Source organism: Triticum aestivum, chromosome 4A, assembly GCF_018294505.1.
Source record: "Triticum aestivum cultivar Chinese Spring chromosome 4A, IWGSC CS RefSeq v2.1, whole genome shotgun sequence".
Taxonomy (NCBI): Eukaryota; Viridiplantae; Streptophyta; class Magnoliopsida; order Poales; family Poaceae; genus Triticum; species Triticum aestivum.
Genome location: NC_057803.1, coordinates 399,635,572 through 399,659,626, shown reverse-complemented (window position 1 = coordinate 399,659,626; position 24,055 = coordinate 399,635,572).

The following is a 24,055-nucleotide window of genomic DNA, read 5'->3' as shown; positions in this document are numbered from 1 at the left end:
CTGCTTCACGCCGCTCCCTGACACGCCTGTGAGCGCCACGCACCCCCCGGGCCCCTTGCTCTCTCTCGCGTCCATCCCCTCCTCTCCTTCACTCTCTTCCGCGATGGCCGACATGGCCATGGAAGCGCCGCCGTGAACGACCGCGCTCCCCGACCCCCTCTTGCCTTCCCGTGTTGCGTGGAAGCTCCGTCACCGTCACCCACGCCTCCTGGACGACCAGCAGGATGTCGGACGCACTGCACCATGACCATGGCGTCATCTTCAACCTCTCGGCCGCCGAGATCGCCGACGACTGCATGTCGTCACCAACCCTTCCCCGAGCCCGCTGAGATGCATACTGCAACCGCCGTGAGCTCCTTCCCCGAACCCCCCTCTTCTCCGTCTCGTTTGCATGCCATAGCGCCATTTCCCACCATCACCGAAGCTCGCCGCTGTTGCGCTTCGTCGCCACCGTGGCTAGAGCGAACGTAGCTCGAAGCTGGGCACACCGCTGTGCTCAGCGCGGCTCCAGGAGCCCGTAGCGCCCACCAACTCCTTCTGTCGTGCTCCGCAGCCCCGTTCCACTCGACGCCATAGCTCTGGCCGCCGCCGAGGTTGACGCCATGCCCAACTCCGGTCACCTAGCGCCCCCCGCCACAGTTGGATGCGCACGAGCCCCAGCTCCTCGTAGGTGGGCTCGGCCATCGATTTGGTCGCCGGAGCAGCCATCTCGATCGTCGCCGCCGTGTCTGTGTGCTCGCCAGCGTTGAACTCCGGTGAGATGACGTGGCCTGTCATTAGCCACTAATGACCCTGCTGATAACCCCCCCCCCTGTGTCACTGACAAGCAGGCCCCACCACTCTAATTAACCGTGGGGTAACCCCTGCTTACTTTTAACCTAACCACTATGGGCCCACGTGTCAGCTTTGACCAAGCTGACATGGCTGTTGACTGGGCCCACATGTCTGTGACCCTAACCAGCCCTAAGACACTGACTATTGGGTCCCATGCGTCAGGTTTGACCTGGGTCAACCCAATTGACCTGCTGACGCAATGCTGTTTTCATGCTGACGCAGTAATGGCTTTCTGGATTTAAAATAATTCAGAAAATTCCAAAAAATTAGCAAAACTTCTAAAAATCATAGAAATTCAACCGTAACTCCAAATGATATAAATTATATATGAAAAATTATCAGAACAATTCAAGGAATCCATCTGTACCATTTTCATGCATGTTAGAACAACATAAGGCCACTGTTTAGGACACATCAAATGAATGGTATTTAAATAACCACATGTGGAGTTTGAATTTGAACTTTGGGTTCAAACCAACTTCATTTAATTGTGTTGCTTAGTTGCATTAGCTCAATCAACAACATATTGCCATGTCATTATCATGCATCATGTTGTGCATTGCATTGATTGTGTTCCTTCTCTGTTGCCGGTGGTTGTCCCCTCTCGATAGACGTTGTACTGATGCTGTGATCATTGACACTGATGAAGACCCAGTGATATCTTCAAAAGTTCCAGGCAAGCAAAACCCCCCTTGTTCATTCCGATACAATCCCACTCTCTTGCTCTTGCTCTCTTTTACTGCATTAGGACAACAACGATTCAACTATTACATGCTGCGGTAGTTGAACCCCTTTCCTCTGCATGACCTGTCATTGCCACAGTAAATAGATGAAACCCACTAGCATGAGTAGGAGTTGTTTGAGCCCTGATGTGCCTACTCATTCATGCTTGTTTGTCATGCCTGCTACTGCTTAGAGTTGAGTCAGGTCCGATTCATCAGGGATGAATTGGAATATGGTGAACATGTCCTACTGTGTGTGAGCTAAGTGTGTGAACACGGATTGATAAAGGTAGCGGTGAGAGGCCATGTAGGAGTACATGGTGGGTTGTCTCATTGCAGCCGTCCTTAGGAACTAAGTTTTGTGTTTGTGATCCATGAACAGTTACTACCACACATTGGGCTCCGGGCGCTCCAAGCTCTCTCGACTTATTAATCAACTCGATCTCTGTCCAGGAGTTGCAACTAGTTTCTGGTGTTTGTAGGTAGTGTTAGTAGTCTACCAAGTGGCACCCGGTACAGGTGGGCTTGGGACAGACTAGGCATAGTGGCCCGGTGTACCAAGTGGCACCCGGATGGTGGGCTTGGGAACCCTGTACACATCGTTTGGGGCCATGAGAGACACCCCGACCAGATCTCCTTGCAGATGGAACCCGAATAGGCGATAAACCTAGACTAGAGACTTGTTGGTTAGCCAGGTCATGGCCGACTCCCTCGCCTGGCTTCCGCTTGAAGGTTACCGAGGTACATGACGTGTACAGAGCGATTAGTGGCAAGAGCGTGTGTGAAGAAGTACACCCCTGCAGGGTTATATTTATCTATTCGAATAGCCGGATTCCTTATATATGGAAACTTGGACCCCTTGCATAGTTCATAGACAAGTGAAAGTGGATACTCTAAAATGCGCAAGATAAGTGTGAGTGCTATGGATGGCGTTCTCGCAGGGAGACGGGAGCGGATCCATAGTGGAGTATTGATATGGTGAATATGTGGACTCGTGTGCGCCACCTCAAAAGAGTTACTTGCAGTCGTAGTTCAGGTTAGCCACTGAGTCAAAGCTGGCTTGCTGCAGTTAAACTCCACCACCCCCTTTATTGATACCGATGCATATGTAGTTAGTTCTGATGTAAGTCTTGCTGGGTACATTTGTACTCACGTTCGCTTATTTTATGTTTTGCAGAGAGACTTCAGCCTCGCTAGTAGTTCCACGTGGACTTCGACGTTTAGCTTGTTACCTCAGCTACGATCTTGTACCCTTGGGAGGGTCTTGTAGATAGTCAGACTCCTCAGCCTTCTTCATTTTTAGCTGTCTGTACTCAGACAAGTTAAGCTTCCGCATGTGCTTTGACTTGTATGCTTTGAATGTTGGGTCGTGAGACCCATGTTTGTAATATCTCGCTCCTCGGAGCCTAATGAATAAATACTTGAGTCGTAGAGTTATGTTGTGATGCCATGTTGTATTTACACATATCGAGCATATTGTGTGTATGATTGAAATGCTTGGTATGTGTGGGATCCGACAATCTAGTTGTTTATCCTTGGCAGCCTCTCTTATGGGGAAATGTAGTCTAGTGCTTCCATGAGCCATAGTAGTCCGCTACAGCCCGGTTCACCGGAGTCCTGCTAGCCTAGCACTACTGCTCAGGACACTTGACTAGCCGGCATGTGTTTCACTTTGTTCCTGTGTCTGTCCCTTCGGGGAAATGTCACGCGGTGACATCCAGAGTCCTGCCTAGCCTGCTGTAACGCCCCGAGACCGATGTGCTAGGTGTCCTCCGCTTATTTGCTGTTGTTGGCTTGTCATTTGCTTGCGTGTTGCATCTTATCATGTCATCATGTGCATTGCATCATCATGTTTTCAAAACTTGTATCCGTCCCGGCCTCCTCGTTCTCTCCGTTGTCCGTTCTGAGCCCAGACACACTTGCACGTGCCCGCGGCATGTCCAAAATATTATTTTATAAGTGGCTGGAAAATGTTCTCGCAATGGGATGAGAGTTGACGTGTGGTCTTATTATAGTGTAGATAGACCGCCTGTCAAATTTATCGCGTTCGGAGTCCGTTTGATAGCCCTACCGTTAAATATAGCGGCAATAGTAGCCGGTCTAACATTGGACGTTTTCGATCTCTGGAAAAAGTCGCCGAGCCTCCCTCTCTTCTCTTCTCTCAACTCGAGACTGTCTACACAGCCCACTACCTACCGCCAGGCCTAACCTAGGCTATCTCGTCAGTCCACTATCAACACCAGGCCCCGAAACCCTCTCTGCACAGTTCATCGAATCTCTCGCGCGCGTCCGAAAATTGTCCCGAACCCGACCCGGACAGTCGTTACCGCTGGGTCCGGAACATCCCCAAACATCTACAAAATATCATCGTTTTATTTATTGGACTCCCTAGACTATTTATTCTCGTCCGTGTGTTTTCGATCAGAAGGTCCAAACTCTCTCCTTTCCCTATATAAATAGTCCACCCACATGTCTATTTGGACAAACCCTAGACCAACTCCCTAAAATCCCTCCACCCCGCCGCCAGACCAGATCCACCTCGGGATCCCCCTCCTTGTTTTTCCTCCACCCACCAACCAACCACTCCCTCCTCCCGATCTCCCTCCGTGCCTCCTCTCCCTCCTCGGCACGACCCCGAATGGAACACGAGCACCTCGCGCGCACCCCCTGCATCGTCCTCGCCACCAAGCTCCGTGCATCGACTTCCCCATGCGCCGCAGGAGACCAGCGCCACCGCCAGGCCGTTGCCCTCTCCCTGCTCCCCGTGCTCCCTCCTTTCTCTGATTCCCCTTCCTCACTCCTTACCATCTACTCCCTCTCGCCTCTCTCTACAGGAAGCCACCAGGTCGCCGCCACGCCGAGCCGCAAGCCCCTGCACCGCCCGGATCACCTGCGACCTCGAGACTCCCCTGCTTCATCCTCGCCACCGTTGGTGCTCCGGTCGCCGCCGCCATGGCCTCCAGCTCCGCCCGTGCGCCTACCTCGCGAACTGCAGCGCCGCCGCACCGAGCCACCTAGCGCCTCCACAGCTAGACCCCGCTGGATCCACCTCGGGTGCCCGCTGCCGGGCCTCCTTGCGCCAAGTCCCTGCGTCGCTCCCGCCTCCTTCATTCACATGAGGGAAACAAGCGCCTCGCCGCACCCGTTGACCGCATCGCTCCCCTACTTCCTCTTCGCGTTCCAGGCCCAACGCCCTCCTTTGTTTTGCCGTCGTCGTGGGCCACCAGATCTGCCGGCCTGTTCCACTGACCGGGCCGAGCCCATGGTGAGGCCACCCCGCCGAAGCCCCTCTGTTTTTTCCTGTTGTTGGGCAACAGATTCGGCCCGAGGTGTCTTTTTTTTCCCGCTGTGAATTTGTCTAATTTCCAGAGCTTGCCTGTTTTGCAGAAAAACCCTCAACATTCATGCATTTAATAACTAATTAACCGTGCATCGGAATTAATCAAACTTAATATGAAAGTTACTTAGAATTTTGTCTAGTTTCATAATATGCAACTTTCATCTATGTTTGAAATGTTTAAAATGCCGCTTGTTTAAATTTTCTCCTATGTCATGCTAAAATGCTTTAATTCATAACTAAATAACCGTAACTCGGATTTTAATAAACCTTTTATGTAAATGGGGTAGAATTTTGCCTAGTTTAACATGGTGGCTTTACTTTGCATGTTTAATAACTCTAAAATTATGTTTAGGGCAGAACAGGACCAAACCTAATATATGCACATGAGGAGTTTCCGGATTTGTTGTTTTGTTATTCCGGCCTCATTTAAACTTGACTAGATAGGTAGTTTTAATTTGCTTCACCCTCTTGCCATGTTTAACAACATTTAATATTGTTGGGTACATAAACAAGATCGAACTAAATAATTAATGTGGTGATTCATCAATATGCAACTCGGTGCATATTGAGCTCCACTTAATCTATAGTATTGTTTGTGCACTTTGCCATGCCATGCCTCATTAAACCGGACATGCATCATACTTGTTTGCGCATCGTGCCATGCTTATGTGATGGTTGTTTACCATGTGGTTTGCTTTCTTTCCGGTGTTGCTTCTTCGGGTTAGTTCCAATAACGTCGCGTTGTGAGGATCTGTTCGACTACGTCCGTTTGTCTCCTTCATGGACTCGTTCTTCTTCCTTGCGGGATTTCAGGCAAGATGACCATACCCTCAAAATCACTTCTATCTTTGCTTGCTAGATGCTCGCTCTTTTGCTATGCCTATGCTGCAATACCTACCACTTGCTTATCATGCCTCCCATATTGTTGAACCAAGCCTCTAACCCACCTTGTCCTAGCAAACCGTTGTTTAGCTATGTTACCACTTTGCTCAGCCCCTCTTATAGCGTTGTTAGTTGCAGGTGAAGACTGAAGTTTGTTCCTTGTTGGAACATGGAGATGTTGTTCCTTGTTGGAACATGTTTACTCGTTGGGATATCACAATATATCTTATTTAATTAATGCATCTATATACTTGGTAAAGGGTGGAAGGCTCGGCCTTATGCCTGGTGTTTTGTTCCACTCTTGCCGCCCTAGTTTCCGTCATATCGGTGTTATGTTCCCGGATTTTGCGTTCCTTACGTGGTTGGGTTATAATGGGAACCCCTTGACAATTCACCTTGAATAAAACTCCTCCAGCAATGCCCAACATTGGTTTTACCATTCGCCACCTAGCCTTTTCTTTCCCTTGGGTAGGCCTGCCCAAGGGTCATCTTTATTTTAACCCCCCCGGGCCAGTGCTCCTCTGAGTGTTGGTCCGAACTGAGCTGCCTACGGGGCCACCTCGGGGAAACTTGAGGTTTGGTTTTACTCGTAGCTAGTCTCATCTGAGTGTGCCCTGAGAACAAGATATGTGCAGCTCCTATCGGGATTTGTCGGCACATTTGGGCGGTGTTGCTGGACTTGTTTTACCATTGTCGAAATGTCTTGTAACCAGGTTCCGAGTCTGATCGGGTCTTCCCGCTAGAAGGAATATCCTTCGTTGACCGTGAGAGCTTGTGATGGGCTAAGTTGGGACACCCCTGCAGGGTTTTGAAATTTCGAAAGCCGTGCCCCCGGTTATGGGCAGATGGGAATTTGTTAACGTCCGGTTGTAGAAAACCTGAAGTTGACCTTAATTAAAATACATCAACCGCGTGTGTAACCGTGATGGTCTCTTCTCTGTGGAGTCCGGGAAGTGAACACGGTGTTGGAGTTATGCTTGACGTAGGTTGTTCTAGGATCACTTCTTGATCATACTTTTATCGACCATGCTTTGCCTTCTCTTCTCGCTCTCATTTGCGTATGTTAGCCACCATATATGCTAGTCGTTTGCTGCAGCTCCAACTCATACCTTTTACCTTACCCATAAGCGTAAATAGTCTTGATCGCGAGGGTGTGAGATTGCTGAGTCCCCGTGACTCACAGATACTTCCAAAACCAGCTTGCAGGTGCCGTTGAACCGTATAGATGACGCAACCAAGCTCAAGGAGGAGCTCGATGAAGATCTTGTCCTTTATGTTGTTCCATTTCCAGTTGATCAGTAGTGGAGCCCAGTCGGGACGATCGGGGATCTGTGTAGCATTTGGGGTAGTCTTCTTTTATTTTGGTTCCGTAGCCAGACCTTGTTTGTATCTAGATGATGTAACACTTTATTCATGTATTGTGTGAAGTGGCGATTGTAAGCCAACTATGTATCTCTTTCCCTTATGTATTACATGGGTTGTGTGAAGATTACCTCACTTGCAACATTGCTTTCAATGCGGTTATGCCTCTAAGTCGTGCTTCGACACGTGGGAGATATAGCCGCATCGAGGGCGTTACACCTGATATAGCCCGGGTTCCCGGAGTCCTGTTAGCCTAGTGCTACAGCCCGAATTCACACGCTGCTGACCGACATGCTCGATGTGATTCATGTATGCCTGTCCCCATAGGTTGGTGCCGCTTTGGGTTCACGACTAGCCATGTCGGCCCGGGTTCTCTGTCATATGGATGCTAGCGACACTATCATATACGTGAGCCAAAAGGCGCAAAAGGTCCCGGGCCATGGTAAGGCGACACCCGTGGGAATACCGTGTGTGAGGCCGCAAAGTGATATGAGGTGTTAAAGGCTAGATCGGTGTGACTTAGAATCGGGGTCCTAACAGGTACTAGTTGCCGTCATGACAGTGGTAGAAGCACCATCTTGGGCGCAGCCCATCCTCATATTCCTGGTGAGCCGAGAGCTACCAGCCAACTGGATTTTGGCCCGACAGGTGCAACTCCAGGAATCAACATACACAATAGTGAACAGAGAGCTTGTCAGGCACAATGTGACTGGTGTCTTCCAGTACTGGCGGAGCCAGAGAAGGGCATGGCAATCCTCAGAGATATTCACCAAGACGAATGCGGCCACCACGCCGCCTCAAGATCCCTTGTCACCAAAGACTTCCGCCATGGTTTGTTCTGGCCGACTGCTTTGGGCGATGCCAAGGAGTTGGTCCACAAGTGCAAGGGGTGCCAATGCTTCAGCTCCAAGCAACACATGTTGGCCTCTGCACTCAAGACCATCCCCCTCACTTGGCCGTTTGCCGCCTGGGGGTCGGACATGGTGGGCCCATTCAAAACAGCACGCGGCGGCATGACCCATCTGCTGGTCGCCATAGACAAGTTCACGAAGTGGATTGAAGAAAAGCCAATCAAGAAGCTAAATGGTTTGACTACTATGACCTTCATTGCGGATATCACCGTCCGATATGGCATCCCGCATAGCATCATCACCGACAACAACACAAATTTCGCCAAAGGCGCCTTGGCTCATTTCTGCGCGATGCAGGGCGTCCGATTGGACCTAGCGTCTGTTGCCCATCCGCAGTCAAACGGCCAGGTGGAGCCAGCAAATGACCTCATGCTATCCGACATCAAGCCCCGACTAGTCGAGCCGCTGGAGCACTCGGCCAGTTATTGGATTGAGGAACTACCGATCGTCCTTTGGAGTCTCCGGACTACGCCGAACAAGGCAACCGGCTTCACTCCCTTCTTCCTCGTGTACCGGGCCGATGGTGTCATCCCAACTGACATTGAGTTCGACTCACCTTGCGTCACCATGTACATGGAGGCAGAAGCGAAGGAGGCGCGAGAAGACGCCGTCGATCTGCTGGAAGAGGCCCGGCTGCTGGCACTCAGCCGGTCCGCCATCTACCAACAGAGCCTGCGCCGCTACCACAGCCCAAAGGTCAGGCCACAATCCTCCGCAAAGGGGACCTTGTGCTCCGACAGATCCAACGAACAGCCGGCCAGCACAAGCTCTCGGCTCCGTGGGAGGGGACTTTCATCATCAACAAGGCCCTGGGCAACGACTCCTACTACCTCATCGATGCACAAAAGCCCAGGGCACGCAAGAGGGACGATTCCGGTAAAGAGGCGGAGCGCCCATGGAACGCGAACCTTCTCCGTCGATTTTAAAGTTAATGCAGTATGTACCATGCTACCTTTTGTATTAAGCAAAGACAACAGGTCCCCAGAGGCGCACTCGGGGGCTACCTTTTTATCTATATGATAAGCTTCGCCTATGAATGTATTATTTCATTCTTTCGCCCTACACCAGGTCCGGTCAGCCAGCCCGGGGGCTCGCCGCCTTGGCCCAAGTCGGCACCACCTGAAGTCAGCTAAGTAGCATGCCGGCAGCTGAGCCCTCTCTTTGCCTCAGCTATAGCTCGCAGCGCGACTCTCTGGCTGGCAAGAGCTAAAGGCCAGAAATGCTGTCCACACGAAAAACGACCAAGGAAGAACGCTGACTTGTGCCGAGACGGCCCCTTGCCTCATCCGTCCGGCTGCCCAGCAGCCGGCCGGCTTCTCGCTTGACTAGCTATGCTCTAGATGGCCGAAGTAACTTGTCTATCCTAAAACGGCCAAGTCCCTGACCCGGCCACAAATCACAGCGCGGCTGTCCGGCTAGCAGCCAATGGAAGGCGGCAAGAGAAAAAGCCAAAAAGAGCAAAGGCAAAACCAAGCCGGAACCCAGCAAGAGCACAAGCATGTGTGAAAATAAGTTATTTACCTAACAAAAGGCCTGTGGCCAGCATTCAATAGAGTTTGAATTACACCCCCAGCGGGTGGAACTGCGCATATTTAACTTGTTTGTTCAAAGCGTAAGACAAAAAAACTTAAAAGATAAATGGCCGCCTAGGCCAGGGGCGCTGCGGGCAGCGTCAACAGGTCGATGAAGGCAGAGGAACCAACTAGTGGAGCGTCCGACTGGCGGGTCTCGGCCTGGTCGGCATTGACAACAGTCGGTGTGGTCTCCTGCGGCTCACTGGTCGAGGCCCGATCGGGCTGAGGCTGGCTGGTCGCCCCACCATCCGGTGCGACATCCTCGCCTTGCTCGTTCTCGTCTTCCTCGCCTTCGTCGCTGGAGGCGATCTCCTCCACCGAGTCCTCCCCCTCCTCCGGGTTCAGCCCGGACCAGGAGGGCAACACCTCAGCACCGTCTTCTTCCTGCTCCGGGATGAAGATGCCGGTGTCGGTGTACTCAGCAAGGGTTGCCGCGCGTTTGATGAGCTTGTCGCGCACCGCCTCCAGCTCGGGTCCAGCCTCTTGCCGGAAACTGGCCAACTGTGCCAGTCTCTGGTCCGGATACCAGGCCTTGGCGAACTCTAGCACGGTCCTGGCACCCGCCCGAGATGCAGTGCCCTTCCAGGCCTCATGCCGCTCGGCCGCCACCTCCAGCCAGTTAGCAGTCCGACTAGGAGTGTGAGGGATCTGAGCATCCGGCCAGAGCCCCGCTAGGACCTGCGACCCGACGCGTTGAAGACGATGGAGCAGACGATGCACCGGCTCAAGCTGCATCTTGACGGCCATGAGCTGCCCGCCCAGAGTCCGGGGTGCGTTAGGCGGAATGTCCGCGCCCGTCCTCCTCCGCTGATCACGCCGCGCCTCGATGGCCTGGCTGACGGCGATGTAACGACCGGGGAGAAACTTTGTCTAGAAGAAGAACAAGGGGTTAGAAGCCGGCTCTTGCAGCAGTCGGTGAACAAGCAACAAAAGAAGAAAAGACTCACCGTCAACCATGTCCCCGATCACCCCATAGCCGTCTGACAGCAGCTTCTCCCTCTCGACGCAATCCGAGCGCTCAGTCTCGATCTCGGCCTTGAGGAGCGCCTCACCGTCTTTCCGCTGTCGGATCTCCACCTCGTGCTTCTCTGCCTGGTCCGCCAGCTCCTTCTCTAGTCGGTCGCACTCCTTAGCGGTCTGGCTGCACTCCTGCTCCTTGGCACGAAGCTCAGTCTCGAGCTCGCCCACACGCGCCTGCAGCTGAGTGGCGGTTGTCGGTGTCAAAACCAGCGGATCTTGGGTAGGGAGTCCCGAACTATGCGTCTAAGGTCGATGGAACAGGAGACAAGGGACACGATGTTTACCCAGGTTCGGGCCCTCTATGGAGGTAATACCCTACGTCCTGCTTGATTGATATTGATGAATATGAGTATTACAAGAGTTGATCTACCTCGAGATCGTAATGGCTAAACCCTAGAGGTCTAGCTTGTATGGCTATGATAATGAATCTTCCTCCCTCCGGACTAAGTCCTCCGGTTTATATAGACACCGGGGAGATCTAGGGTTACACAAGGTCGGTTACAAAGAAAGGAATCTACATATTCAGTCACCAAGCTTGCCTTCCACACCAAGGAGAGTCCCATCCGGACATGGGTGCAGTCTTCGGTCTTCGTATCTTCACAGCCCATTAGTCCGGCCCGTGGCTAACATGCCGGATCCCCGAGGACCCCTTAGTCCAGGACTCCCTCAGTAGCCCCCGAACCAGTCTTCAATAATGAAGTGTTCGGCACATAGATTATCTTCGGCATTGCAAGGCAGGTTCCTTCATCGATGACTCCTGAGTAGTGTGTTCGGCTTTCCATTTAATGTTGTACTCCTCGGCTTTTGTGCATCAACAACTTCAGTTTCCACATGTCGAGCGAATGCGAGAGGTCAGGGTATTTTTATATATACCACCCCAACCATATCAGAAAGGTGCCTATTTAAAGAGAATAGACCTCAGATCCATTCCACACCCTGCAAAAGGTCCTCACAGCTTGCTAAGAAAAACCACCCCAACATGGATAGCGCTTCCGACTCTTCCTCTCATCCCCATGGCTCCAAGAAGGGTGATTGGGATAGATGTTCCATATCCCATAGTCAGCTTGCGAAGCTGCAAACGCAGGGCTTTCTTCCCCCCGCGGACCTGGTTCCCGTCCGAGCAGGATTGGCCTCCTTCAACGGCAAAACTTAGGCGGAGGATTTCCCCAATCCGTCTGTGGGAGAACGAGTGTGCTTCGTCCCTTTCTTATTAAGAGGTGTCGGATTTCCAATCCATCCTTTCCTCCGAGGTCTGCTGGAGTATTATGGCCTCCAACTGCACAATCTCACTCCCGCCTCTATCCTTCATATTGCGGGTTACGTCGCTCTATGCGAGCTATTCCTGGGCTATGAGGCCCATTTCGATTTACGTAGAAGACTGTTCTGCCTCGTCCCTCGTAGTCTAGGCGGGTCAATTTTTGAGATGGGAGGCACCGAAGTGTGGCCCATTGCTGGGACCAAATACCTGTCCGGCACACCGAAGAAAGCTTCCGAAGAGTAGCCTTCCGAATGGTTCTACATCGATGACGTCGCTCTACCTGACCCCGTCCGCATGGGCCTCCCTGAGTTTTCAAGTGCTCCGCTGAAGAAATGCCATAGTTGGCGTCCCCGGAGCCTTGAGGAAGAGGATAGTGCAGAGATCAGCCTGCTGTTGGGCAAGATTAAGATGCTTGCCCAGTCCGGATTGTCAATAGTCGAGGTAATGGCGACCTCTATGGCGCGGGGGGTCCAGCCACTCCAATACAGAGGGCTGCCCATGTGGGATTATAACGGGGAAGACGACGCCTGACGCTATGGTCGGAAGGGCCCGAAGACCCCCGCCACCCTGGCCAAAGTACTGGCCGAGCTGTATAAAGGGGAGAAAGAGGAGTTCACCCGTCTCCAACATCGAGACGGATTTTCCATGTATAATCCTCCCAGCTGGGTAAGCTTCAGCTCCACTATTTTACTCCAGTCCCTGCATCATTCTTGACAGGCGGTATATTACTCTGCTTATAACAGGAATGGCAAAAGGCTGTCAAGGGGATCCATGACCCTGCCCCTCAGCCGGAGAATCGCAACCGAGATCTTGACCCCGGATATGAGGAAGATCCGAACATATTTTTGGAGCTCGAGGATGGTATATTCTATCAGATGAGCTATGACGGTACATATGTACCCATCATTGCCGATTACCCCGGCCTTCTTCCTGCTTCACATGTAAGTAATCCGGAGATACCTTGTCCAAGAGAGTTTTCTCATTCCTCCTTACCCACCGCACTGTCTTGTGCTCAAAAGGGGAGGCGCTCGGTGCGACATGTTGCCCCGGGGTCATCTCCGAAGAGAACACCCCCCACACCAGGCAAGCCTTCAAAGAGGAAGGCACATGAAGATACGGCCGAGCCTTCATCAAAGAGGTATGAATTTGCAAATATGCACCTTGGCAGTCACCTCCAACTATGACCTTTCCGTTTATCCCGCATCAGGAAAAAGGCATGCCAGATTATATTTGTGGGTCCGGCCGGCCATACTTCCCACAGCCAAGATCCAGATCCTACCGTGAAGACGAGGGATGATCCGGGGGTGACGCCGGACTGTCCTGCAGCCGAGGATTCGAATGACATATCCGTCACCAACTCGGAAGTGGAGAGCGCCATGAATCATCGGCGCCGCAGGGCCGTTTTACAAGACCCTGGCTTTTCAGAGGAGGCATTTAATGCCTTCAGCTCGGCTGATGCATATATCCGAGCTTCTCGAGATGGGCTTAACAGAGCCACAAAGCAGCATTTAAAAGATGTGAAGGTAAGTTTACTTCGTCTGACTATGATAACCATATGCCAGTAGCCCCCAGGACTTACAGTAGTTGGGACAACTGATTTGAGGATCGATGCATGACCAGGTTCTGTCGAAGAAGAACGACGTGCTAGCCCAAGAGCTAGAAAACTGTCGGACGCAGTTGAACGCAGTGACCGCTGAACTGGAAAAATCCAAAGCGGCATCCTCCGGTGATATTTCCCTCCATCGAGAAACAGTTATTGCATAGCGGCCGTATTAACACCGCAACTTTATCGCATAACAGGATCATCAGATCAATTGGAGGAAAAAGAGTCGAAAAGACTGCAGGCCACACGCAAGCGGGTTTTGACCCATGTCAGACAGGAGAAAAACAAACTCCAAGACGTAAACACCCAGCTGGGCGAAGAGCTTAAGGATGTACGGGCCCAGCAGGCAGACTCCGTGAAGGAGAAAAAACCCGCGAAGCAGCATATTCAGTATGTGGTCGTATTTACCGTAGAACAGTTTGGAAGTAAAAGTAGCTAATGTAGCTGTGATTGCAGGTATATTAACGGGCCGTCCCAAAGAGGAGGTGTCCGGATCATCAAGTGATCTTCTGCAAAGGCTGTCACAGTTGCACGAGCAAGCTCGGTAGGCAATGCGGAGCGTAGCCAAGGCCTTATGGCCATCCGACTCCCCTCCAGGGAGTATGGAGAAGCTTGTAGAGCTGTTCAAGGGAGCGCGGCGGCATATCCGACTGTGGAAGATATCGGTGTGCCAAGAGGGTGTGCGAGAAGCCTGGGCCATGGTGAAAACACGATATACCAAGCTGGATCTGAATCACATGGCCCGGGTTGGACAGCTAGGGTCAAATGGGGAGGAAATTCCCGTTAGTTTAGTATATGGCCAAGTAGAGGTGGCTGCTAGATACTCCCAACAGGATTGTAAGTTAGACCGTCTGTTGGACGGTATAGAGGAGGAAGTTTTGGAGTCCTAAGTGACTATTTACTTCCCTTCTAGCTGGATAATAAAAATGATTGTCATGGCCGACCTTTTCGCTTCGACCTCTAGACCCGAAGGTGCGGAGTGTTTCGGAATACCCTAACGGTAGAATATACCGGGGTATGTATGGGAACCAGGCGTAGGGGTCATAGTTGCTTGAACAGACAATGTGTATCTGGCTAGTTATGTTATATTACATTATGTAAGAAACATCTTCCAGAGAGAATAGTTCCGTTAAGGGTTCCTTTCCCTGGGCGTGCATGCGTTTAATGTGCATGTCTGAACTGTGATTGAAAAAATCGCAGAGTAAGTAACTTCTGGGGATTCACAATGGAATGAATGTGGGAACATCTTTAATTCGCCGACCGAATATTCCTTTAAGAATGCTAGCTTTCGGCTTCACCCAGTCTGAGGTACACATCTGGATGACCCGACAGTAACAATCGCAGAGGTGCTCCCTTTATGCCCTAGCCGAACTAACGGGAACGTAGGGCATAAGCACAGGAGCCAGGCAACCCATCTTGGCAAAAACTTAAGTCATATCGATGCATATAATGGCGAAGAAAAGGTACATATGGAAAAACGCATATGTGGTGAGCTTGATGCTCAAAGGATAATAGCAAGCTTCTGTACGAGAATCACCCAGGTATAATGAACGTACATATGTGGAGATGTACACATCAGGGGAGGACGGTCTAGCCATACTAAAGTCGTAGGGCTAAAGAGAAGAACGAAAAAAGATAAAAAACGAAATGAGAGAAAGAATAACGTTAGTAACAGGAGGAAGGAGATGAACATAGAGTTCGGCGCTAGGCATAAAATCGTTGGAGTCTGGCCGTGTTCCAGGGGTTCGGCTCCAGGTGATTGTCTGACGCATCACGCAAGCGGTATGCTCCTCCGGTGAGGACTTCGTCAATGATGAAGGGACCCTCCCACTTGGGCTTGAGTTTGTCCTTTTTCTTCTCCGGCAGGCATGGAACGAGTTCACCAACGTTATAAGTCTTGGCCCATACTTCTCTGCTTTGATACCTGTGAGCCTGCTGTTGATAAAATGCGGAACATGCTTTTGCGATGTCACGCTCCTCCTCCAGGGCATCTAAGCTATCTTGCCAATCAAGCTCGACTTCTCTCTCTTCGTACATGCGCACTCGAGGTGAGTCATGAATAATATCGCAGGGTAACACTGCTTCTATACCGTACACCATGAAGAAAGGTGTATATCAAGTAGTGTGGTTGGGTGTGGTCCGCAGCCCCCAGAGGACGGAGTCAATTTCCTCCACCCAGTGCTTGTCTGATTCTTTCAAAGACCACACTAGTCTAGGTTTGATGCCGCTCATAATAAGACCATTAGCCCATTTGACTTGACCTTTTGTCTGCGGGTGATAGACAGAGGCGTAATCGAGCTTAATGCCCAGATTAGCGCACCAGGTTTTCACTTCATCAGCTGTGAAATTAGAGCCATTATCGGTGATTATGCTGTGTGGGACACCATAACGGTGTACCACGCCGGATATGAAATCTATTACCGGCCCCACTTCGGCCATTTTGACTGGTTTGGCCTCTATCCACTTAGTGAATTTATCCACCATGACCAGCAGATACTTTGTCTTATGGCTTCCTCCTTTAAGGGGTCCGACCATATTGAGTCCCCAGACCGCAAAAGGCCAAGTGATGGGGATTGTTTGTAAGGCAGTGGGGGCATATGGCTTTGGTTGGCGAAGAGTTGGCATCCGGCACAATGTTGGCCAAGGTCCTGTGCATCTGCTCGGGCCGTCGGCCAATAAAACCCTGTACAGAAGGCCTTGCTAACAAGGGCCCGAGCTACGGCGTGGTGACCGCTGAGTCCAGTGTGAATCTCGGCCAAGAGCTGCAGCCCCTCTTCCATGGAGGTACATCTTTGAAGAACTCCGGTAGCGCTTTTCTTATAGAGCTCTCCGTCATGAACCTTGTAGGCCTTCGAATGCTGGACGATGCAGCGGGCCTAATTCTGGGCCTCAGGAAGCTCCTTCTTGTTAAGGCAGGCCAGGAAAGGTTTGGTCCATGGAGCAATGACTGCCATGATGAGATGCGCCGACGGTGTTATTTTGGTGGCTGAGCCTCCGATGATGTCAGTGTTTTCGGAATCTGGGGTTATGTTCGGATCCGAACTAGTGTTGCCGTTTCCCCCTGCCACACCACGGATGGCTTAAAAAGCCTTTCCAGAAAGATATTGGGTGGAACGGGGTCGCGCTTAGCATTGATACGAGCAAGGACGTCCGCTGCCTGATTACTTTCTCGAGCCACATGGTGGAACTCGAGCCCCTCGAACCTCGGGCCGACATTTTTATGACGACGTTACGGTAAGCTGCCATCTTTGGATCTTTAGCGTCGAAGTCTCCATTTATTTGAGATATTGCAAGGTTTGAGTCCCCACGCACTTCTAGGCATTGTATGCCCATGGAGATAGCCATCTGGAGACCATGCAATAAGGCCTCGTATTCGGCTGCATTGTTGGAGTCTGTGTATAGTATTTGGAGTACGTACTGAATGACATCTCCCATTGGTGACGTTAAGACGACGCCCGCCCCTAGCCCTACCAGCATTTTGGAGCCATCGAAATGCATAACCCAATTGGAATATGCGCCATACTCTTTAGGGAGTTCGGCCTCTGTCCATTCAGCGACGAAGTCGGCCAGTACTTGGGATTTAATAGCTCGATGTGGTTTGTATGTAATATCAAATGTAAGGAGCTCAATGGCCCATTTGGCAATCCGTCCCGTGGCATCGTGGTTGTTTATAATGTCGTTGAGTGGTACTTCGGAAGCCACCATGATCGAACACTCCTGGAAGTAGTGACGGAGCTTTTGGGATGCCATGAAGACCGCGTATGCTATCTTTTGATAATGGGGGTATCGGGATTTGCATGGTGTAAGGACAGTGGATACGTAGTATACTGGCTTCTGAAGCGGGAATTTGTGTCCATCTTGTTCTCATTCGACGACGAGCATGGCACTCACCACCTGATGTGTTGCCGATATGTATAACAACATCGGTTCGCCAACATTTGGCGCGACCAGGATTGGGTTGCTCACAAGAAGGGTTTTTATTTCCTCCAGTCCGACTGTTGCCGCGTCCGTCCACTCAAAGTGATCGGTTTGCCATAGAAGGCAATTGAGTGGCAGCGCCTTTTCTCCCAATCTGGAGATTAAGCGGCTTAGAGCTGCCACGCAACCCGCGAGCTTTTGGACTTGTTTAAGGTCTGTTGGCATAGCCAATTGTGATAGAGCTCGGATTTTGGCTGTATTTGCTTCAATTCCTCTGTTGGAAACGATGAAGCCCAGCAGTTTTCCAGCGGGGACGCCGAAAACGCACTTTTCAGGATTGAGCTTAATGTCGTACGCGCGGAGGTTATCGAATGTGAGACGTAAATCGTCTATTAATGTTTCAACGCGCCTAGTTTTTATGACGACATCGTCCACATAAGCTTCAACTCTCTTGTCGATCTGTTTCTCCAGGCATGTTTGAATCATGCGTTGGTATGTGGCACCGGCATTCTTGAGCCCAAAGGGCATGGTGTTGAAGCAGAATGGCCCATATGGTGTAATGAATGTTGTTGCAGCTGTCACATCCCTAGCTTCTGGTAATGCTCTAGGCTAGCTTCATGTGTGCAACATGTTTAAATTGTATGAAATTTGAAATGGGGATGACCAAGCCCTAGCACCAAAGCATTGCAAATAGGTTCAACTTCAAAATATTTTCAAAGAACCCAAATTGGTTTGCAAAAATGTTCATGATCACTGGAAAAGGGTGAAAACCATATCCAGAGATGATGGATATTTTTCCAAGACATTTTTGGATTTTTTGAATAAACCATATTGTATTTGACTTTGGGCATTTGAATACTATAAATAATTTAAATGTTCAAATAAATGTTGGAAATTGTTAAGGGTCACTGAAATAATTCAGAAAGCACCCATAATTATTTCCAGGATTTTATAAAATGATTTGATATTTTAAATCAAATCTAAAAACAAATTGCAGAAATAGAAAAGAGAACCAGAACAGAAATAAAAGAGAGAAGGACTTACCTGTGAAGCCCACCTGGTGGCCCAACAGGACCGGCCCAGCGCGGCCCAGCCCGCCACCGCTACTCCCCCCCCCTGTCGTCTTCCTCTTGCCAGTGGGAGCAGCTGCGTGCTCGCACGCGCGCGGCCGAGGAGGCCACCTCCTCCGTGCCTGGCTGCCTCCTCCTTCCCTGGTCCCTCCCGCGACGCCACGCAGCCCCGACCCCCTCTCACTTCTCCCTCGCTCTCTGGACCTCCCTCCCCCTCGCTCCTCTGTTTCCCCTCCCGCGACCGAACGGAGCCGCCGCCACCGACGAGAGCCACCGTGGCTACCGGCCACCCCACGGCTCACCGACGCCCCAGGAAGCTCCGCCGGTCCTCCCTCTACCTCCTCAACGAGCCACGAGGCCCCGGACGTGCCACAACACCGCCCTCGATGCCTTCTTCAACCTCGGGACCGCCGGCCATCTTCGTCAAATTCGCCGGCTCCGGACCGTCCCCGACCTCGCCGAGCGTCCCCTCGTCATCGCCGTGAGTCACTGACCCTCTCCCCTAACTCAGCATGCTCCCCTCCGTGCCGTAGCGCCGTTCCCCACGAGCACCGAAGCCACCGTCCGCCATTGCTGCTGCACGCATAGCCTCCGTGCTCCCCTGGCCTCACTGAGCTGCTCTTAGTGCTCCCCATGTCTAGCAGGTGCTGCCCAGCCTCTCCATTTGCTCACTGATGCACCGTAGCGACACGCCCGAGCACCACCGAACACCATCGCCGCCAAAGCTCGTCGCCGGCATGAGTTCCGGCGACCCCACGACCTCCCACTCGGTCCTCTGGATGCGCGGGAGCAAGGGCCATCCCCTGGTGCCCTCAGCGCGCCAAACTGACGCCTCTAGCGCAAGTCCGGCGTGCCCCGCCGTGTTCTGTGGTCGCCGTCGGCTGGTCTCCGGCGTGCTGACGTGGCGTCGTCGTTAGGGGCTAATGACCCTGCTAACTAACCCTGTGACACTGACAGCGGGCCCCGTAGCGGGTCAAAGCCCGAGTCAACGCGGGATTAGCCCCTGTGTCACTGACGTGTGGACCCCACACGTCGGGTTTGACCCGAGCCGGCCCAGTTGACCCTGCTGACGTCACAGTGACGTGGTGCTGACGCCATAATTCATTTCTGGATTTATTATTATTCAGAAATTCCAGAAAATGCCTAAAACTTCTAAAATTCATAGAAATTCAACCGTAACTCCAAATTAAATAATTTATATATGAAAAATTATCAGAAAAATTCAAGGAATCCATCTGTACCATTTTCATGCATGTTAGAACAACTTATAGCTGCTGTTTAGCACAAATCAATTAAAGGGCATTTAAATAATCACATATGGAGTTTAAATTTGAATCTTGTATTCAAACCAACTTCATTTAATCTGTTGCTAGTTGCATTAGCTCAAAACACATTCATTTTGCCATGTCATGATCATGCATCATATTGTGCATTGCATTGATTGTGTTCCCTTCTATGTTACCGGTAATTGTCCCCTCTCGATAGACGTGATACCGATGATGTGATCGTTGACACTGATGAAGACTCAATGCTATGTTCAGAAGTGCCAGGCAAGCAAAACCCCCTTGTTCATTCCGATACAATCCTACTCTCTCGCTCCTGCTCTCTTTTATTGCATTAGGACAACAACGATTCAACTGTTACTTGTTGCGGTAGCTGAACCCCTTTATCCTCTGCATGACCTGTCATTGCCACAGTAAATAGATTGAAACCCACTAGTATGAGTAGGAGTTGTTTGAGCCCTGTTGTGCCTACTCATTCATGCTTGATTGTCATGCCTGCTACTGCTTAGAGTTGAGTCAGGTCTGATTCATCGGGGATGAATCAGAGGCGTGTGAACATGTCCTACTGTGTGTGAGCTAAGTGTGTGAACACGATTTGGTAAAGGTAGCGGTGAGAGGCCATGTAGGAGTACATGGTGGGTTGTCTCATTGAAGCCGTCCTTAGGAACTGAGTTCTGTGTTTGTGATCCATGATTCAGCTACTACCATGCATTGGGCCCTGAAATATGACCCCACTCGACTTCTTATTCACACTTGTCCTCTGTCCAGGAGTTGCAAGTAGTTTCTGGTGTTTGTAGTATGTTGGAGGCCGTGGACAGCGCTGACCGTAGGGGTGGGCTGTGATGCGGTAGGCACGTGGCCGGGTATACCGGGCGCCCGTTTGGTGTCACGGAACCCTGTTCACATCGTTTGGGGCTGTGAGCGAAACTCCGGCCGGATCTCCTCATGGATGGAACCCGAATAGGCGATAAACCTGGACTAGAGACTTGAGTGTTTAGGTAGGTCGTGGTCTACACCCACCTCGGCTTTCGCTTGAAGTCTGCCGAGCACATGTCGTGTGCAGACGCTAAGTGGTGGAAACATGTATGAAGAAGTACACCCCTGCAGGGTTAACATCATCTATTCGAATAGCCGTGTCCGCGGTAAAGGACTTCTGGGTTGCTTATATCAGTTCATAGACAAGTGAAAGTGGATACTCTAAAATACGCAAGATAAGCGTGAGTGCTATGGATGGCGTTCTCGTAGGGAGACGGGAGCGGATCCATAGTGGTGTATTGATATGGTGAATATGTGGACTCATGTGCGCCACCTCAAAAGAGTTACTTGCAGTCGTAGTTCAGGATAGCCACCGAGTCAAAGCTGGCTTGCTGCAGTTAAACCCCACCATCCCTTTGTTGATAATGATGCATATGTAGATAGTTCTGATGTAAGTCTTGTTGGGTACATTTGTACTCACGTTTGCCTATTTTATGTTTTTGCAGAGAGACTTCAGTCTCACTAGTAATTCCGCGTGGTCTTCGACGTTTAGCTTGTTACCTCAGCTACGATCTTGTGCCCTCGGCAGGATCTGGTAGATAGTCAGGCTTCTCAGCCTTTTTCATTTATAGATGTCTGTACTCAGACATGTTAAGCTTCCGCATGTGCTTTGACTTGTATGCTCTGATTGTTGGGTCATAAGACCCATGTTTGTAATATCTCACTCCTCGGGGCCTAATGAATATTTACTTGTGTCGTAGAGTCATGTTGTGATGCCATGTTGTATTTGCACATATCGAGCATATTGTGTGTATGTTATTGAAATGCTTGGTATGCGTGGGATCTGACCATCTAGTTGTTTATCTTTAGTAGCCTCTCTTACCGGGAAATGTCTCCTAGTGTTTCCACTGAGCCATGGTAGCTTGCTACTGCTCCGGAACACTTAGGCTGGCCGGCATGTGCCCTTCTTCGTTCCTGTGTCTGTCCCTTCGGGGAAATGTCACGCGATGAATACTGGAGTCATGTTAGCCCGCTACAGCCCGGTACACCGGAGTCCTGCTAGCCCAGTGCTACAGCCTGGGTTCACTCGCTGATGACCGACACGTTCGATGCTGGGTCATGGATGCCTGTCCCTGTAAGTTTGTGCCACTTTGGGTTTACGACTAGCCATGTCAGCCCGGGCTCCTTATCATATGGATGCTAGCGACACTGTCATATACGTGTGCCAAAAGGCGCAAACGGTCCCGGGCACAGGTAAGGCGACACCCGTGGGAATACCGTGCGTGAGGCCGCAAAGTGATATGAGGTGTTACATGCTACATCGATGTGGCATTGAGTCGGGGTCCTGACAGCGTTGGTATCAGAGCTTGACTGCTTGTAGGTTACCAAGCCAAACTGGTCGAAGTTGAGTCTAGAAATTCTTTAGTTATATAAGGGAATTGATTGTGGGATGGAACGTAAGGCTCTTTTTACTCCTTATACCTCATGGCTTTCTGATCTGAGTCATCATCTTCTCTTCTACGGGGATTAAGAACTAGGCTATCTCTTCTTTCTATTAGGATCACGTGTTACTAATCAGTGGACTTATAAGATTGTTGGATTTAAGCTTGAGTTCAGTTTCTACTACTTCCATATGTTAATTGTTGATCTCGAGACCTTGATATTGTGCTTCTGAGTGGTTATGCCACCATTTTTGTGAATGTCTCAAATCTTTTCTGAGCATTTACAGCCGTTATGCTGTCCGAGTCATCCCAGGTTTCTAAAGAGTCTGATGCATTTGCAAAATCCTTTTTCTCCGGTTTCAATGTCTGTTAGGCCAGGTTAATCACACAAATTGTTGAGCTGAGGTACTCTACTGCCTCAACCTTTATGTTGGAGTTATTGTTATGACCCTAGGTGTCTCAGGGGATCATCTAGTAGTCTAGCCATGATTTATGTTCCAGTGTGATGACTCTGGCCGTCATTATCGAAAGCATCCCGTGATGCCATTTAGTTAGTAGGTATTCTATTCCTGGGTTCTTAAACCCGATATTCACCCTACTTACATCATGTTGATAGTGTTGCTAGTTCTTTTAGTATATTAGTAACCTTTGCGATAGTCCTCGAGGTCCGTGGTATATCGTTCTTCCAAATACCATGAACCATTATGGCAGAAGTTTGTTGGATCAAAAGATCACAACAGGCCCTCTATGAGTTCTCCATGCTATATTGTGACTCTGCTAGCTCAACCTTTCTGCATGGGTTATCCGGAAGAATTATGTTGAACTTCGTTCGACATGCTAAACCATGCATCCATAACTCAGAAAATCGTATGTTCCTTCGAGTTGTCCCTCTTTAGTTGTCCTCTGACCCTCGCCTATCAATTGATAGTCAAGAGTATGCGTGCGTTCGTTTATCGATGCCTATTACCCTTGTGGTCCGTCAAGCCATTCTGTCCTGAATGACTTGGAGAAACAAACTCCAGTACCTCATCCATATCCAGGATTGGGTCAAAGAAGTTGTGCTCCGCAGATCAAATTGCTAATCCAGCTTTTGTTCTGCTCTACCTTGGAGTATTACATATTTTATATCGAGATTGTTATAGGAATTGCACACCATCCTATGAACTCTTGGTACAGTGATACTTCTTGCCATCACTGTTCATTCCTCGGTTCCTGTGTTATTGTAACCGGAATGCCGACAAGTGGATCGTGGCGTGTGAAATCAATACTGCTAGCAACTTTGTTGCTTGGTAGTTAAATGGACGATAACCTCATTCTCAGCGTATTGATTTTTGAATCATCCTTCTAAGACTGATCGTGCTACCTAGTCCTTATTTCGGTGCACCCTTCAATTGATGAGTTAGGATCTTGTCAAGTCCTCACTCATTTGATCATATCGTCTTGCCCTCAAAAGCGAGATTGTTCTCGAGCTTAGTAACATACCGGTGGTTCGTGATTTTCCGAATATCTTCTCGGAAGTATTACCAGGTTGTTCCCTGACTGTTATGTTGAGCTCGTGATCAAGTTGGTTTCTTGTGAACCACCTTCTCTCCAAGAATCGGTGTTAGATATCCCTGAGCTAGTTGGTTAAGCTAGACAACAACTTGGAGAGTTGGAAGATAAAAGCTTGCCTAACTTAGTTTGTTCCAAAGGAATATTCTTGTGTAGTGTGTGTTGGAGAAAGATGATATCTTCATCGATTGGTCCCTGTGATCAGTTGCTGGACCTATTGTCTTATCAATCCTTTGATTTGAGTGTGGGCTATCGTCAAATCAAATCAGTACCAACGATGCTCGTAATGTTGTCTTATTCGTGGTTGATC